Below are 3,404 nucleotides of genomic sequence, written 5' to 3'. Positions count from 1 at the left end.
AATTTCTCATCATAGCCCACAACGTTCAGTAGCTGGGATGATTCTGCTCGAAAATCCCAGTCCTTCTGTATGGCTTAAGTGATTTGTAGGGTGCTGTTATGAGTGATTAAGGGGAACAGGTTCAAACATTGCATTGTTCTAAAAGCAAATGAGCCTGTAGAAGATGCTGGGCCTATTTGTGAAAGCCAAGGAATAAAAGAATTGAAAAGGAAGGCTGCGACCAAAAATAAAGTACTAAAATCATCTTGCTCATGTCTTTCTTGTTGTTGGCTCTTTTTAATAAAAATTCTTTCAAAAGACTAAGGAATGTGGCACTGCTTACTTTACTTCTCAACATGAAATTTAACAAAATCATGAATGAATGAATAATGAAATATATTTGCCTCATTTGTAACTTGTGAAAGTAAACAAGACATTTTCAATTTGCAATTTGCCGTCTATGTTGACGTTCTTTATTACAAATTAATTAAGTCTTTCTGAAACATTCTGTCGCACATTCAGTCCCAAAGCAAATGGATGATTGATTCAACCACATTGTGGCAATATGAATAGCTCATATGAATATTAAATTTGAGCTTGCAGTAAATATTTCTAACAGGAAAATATCTAAATAAAAGATTAAAGAAAATAATTAAGTTCTGTGGTTGACAAATGCAGGAAATAAATGATTCAGAATTTATCCAAGTTTTTGAAATGTCAGGAATCCTGTAGAATCTTAAAATATTACAGTGAAGATGAAGGACATTGCTCTGTCAATTCTACACTAGTGCTTTGAAGAGCAATTAGCAGCTCTTTCCCCACGACTCTGCATCTCTTTTGTTTACCAAGTACTTCTCCAATGAAGTCAGCACTTAAATCTTGGAATTGCTCAAATCCAGCTCTGCCATCTTGGTATCTCTTGTGACCATGTCCCACTATAAGATCTGAGATGGCTGGGTAGAATCACTGACATTGATCTTTATTATTGGCATTGGCTGAAAGTTACTGATGCATAGTGGGGAAGGATGCCCATTCAAACTCTTTAACAGAAGAGAATTTCAGTGTTAATAACAGAATAGGTTTATTACAAATTAGGTAATAGCGAGTTATATTGCTTCTTAGTTATAAGAGAGCCATTTGTACGATCTCAGGCTGTACTTAACACTAACAATACATTACTGGTAGCAGCATAGACTTAGCACTAAACTGGAACAGACTAAAACATTATTTAGTTCCTCAGAGAAACAATTGCTTAGGTTGAATCCCAGCAGTGGGGAAGCAGGCCAATTGGCCCATCAAGTCCACACCATCCCTCCAAACAACATTCCACCCAGACCCACACTCTTCCTGTAACGCTGCATTTCTCATGGTCAACCCACCTCGTCTGGTCATCCCTGCATATCCACCTAACCTGCACATCTTGGACTGTGGGAGGAAATCACAGCACCAGAAACAAAACCCGCAGACACAGAGAGAATGTGCAAACTCTGCGCAGACAGTAGCCTGAGGCTGGAATTGCACCTGGATCCCTGTGCTGTGAGGGAGCAGTGCTAACCACTGAGCCACCATGCTGCCTCTGATAGATGGGACTTACCTTGTGATGTCAATTAACCCTTTCAGGTATTAACTGCCTTAAACAGATATGTAATGACCAAACCCTAACCACTTGTTGTGGAGGTAAAGTTTCTCTCTTCTCATCATTAGTTCTTCTGCCAATCATTCCAACTCTGTGACCTCTTGTTATTCATCTTTCTGTGATTGTAAAACCCAGTCATAATGGAAAGGTAAAGCCTCCTTTCCCTCAGCCCTCATGCCTCACATCACCACACAACCCCATATCATACCCATGACCCCATTCACGCTAACTTATTTTTCGCCTTGTTACCATATTAAGGAATTTCCATGCCCATTGGTCCTAATCAGTACACAGTGAATCAATTAACACTATATTGGCAATAGTACATATAGGAAATACTTTAAAAGAAACAGTCATTCAGCCATTCATTTAGCTATGTTTGAAAAATGCTCTCTTACTCTAGGGTGATAAAAATGTCAATCATCCAAACTCTTTAAAGCATCAAAACCAGAATAGCAGAACCTGCAAGCACTTGAAATCTCTTAATTCTTTGTATGTGAACAACCACAATGATCAGACTGCCAATGCTATCACTAAAGTAATGTTTTCCCTGGTGGTCTGGAAGCAGAGATCTCCCTAAGACCATAAGATGGTGGAACAGAAGTAGACCATTCAGTCCATCAAGTCTGCTCCACCATTCAATGAGAACATGACTGCTCTGATAACCCTCAACTCCACTTTCCTGCCTTTTGCCTCTAACCCTTGATTCCCTCACTTTGTGTCTCAGCTTTGGGTATACTTAATGACCCAGATACAACAGCCATTTGCTGTTGGTAAAGAATTCCACAGATTCATTCCCCTCAGTGAAGATATTCCTCCTCATCTATGTTTTAAATATGCAACGCTTTGTTCTAAAATTATGCCGTTTGGTCCTGGACTGTCCCACAAATGGAAACGGCCTTTCTTCGTCTATTCTGTCAAGTACCATAAGGATCTTGTATATTTCAATCACCTCCTCACAGACCTGTTGTTTGTGGACATCCCCAGAAATTGAAGATAGATACTGCAGGTAACACATAGAATTCCTATGGCAAGACATGAAAGAATATGGTAAATTCAAGCATTGACAAACCGGCATTTTTACTGGCCAGGCATTCCTAATGATGGAGTACAATATTGTAAAACCTGTCACATATGCCAAATAGTATGAAATCCTCAACATGCAATCAAATCAGTACTTTTTATACCATACTCCCTCCTTGTCCAATATCTAGCCAGATGCTAGTAATGCTATTATCCTTGAATAAGTCTAAAACTGAGTGTATCTGAGGTACTACCTACTCCTCAGATACAAATTATTTCAAAGTAAAGAGCAACATTGATCAGAGCCTGACAATTGATAAATGGCATTTAAACACTATTACTATCTTTTTGCTACCTTTGTGCAGCATGGTGGCTCAACAGTTAATACAGCTGTCTCATAGCACTAAGAACTTGGGTTCAATTCCAGCCTTGGATGACTGTGTGGAGTTTCCATGTTCTCCTCATGTCTGTGTGGGGTTCCTGCACATTGTCTAGTTTCCTCCCACAATCCAAACATGTGCAGGTTAGTTGGATGCTAAATTGTTCTTAGTGTCCAGGGATGTGTAGTCTAGGCGGGTTGGCTATGGTAAATGTGGGGTTACAGGGATAGGGGAGGTTCTGGGTGGGTTATATTTTGGAGGGTTGGTGCACACTCAATGGGCTGAATGGCCTCTTTCCACACGTAGGACCTCTATGGTTTTATATTTAAAGCTTCATTTTGCATTGTGGATTTACTGGGAAAATAATGATTCACTAAGGGCAATTA

Source organism: Rhincodon typus, chromosome 28, assembly GCF_021869965.1.
Source record: "Rhincodon typus isolate 14 chromosome 28, sRhiTyp1.1, whole genome shotgun sequence".
In the NCBI taxonomy this organism is placed as follows: Eukaryota; Metazoa; Chordata; class Chondrichthyes; order Orectolobiformes; family Rhincodontidae; genus Rhincodon; species Rhincodon typus.
Note: the sequence above shows the minus strand (reverse complement) of the source record.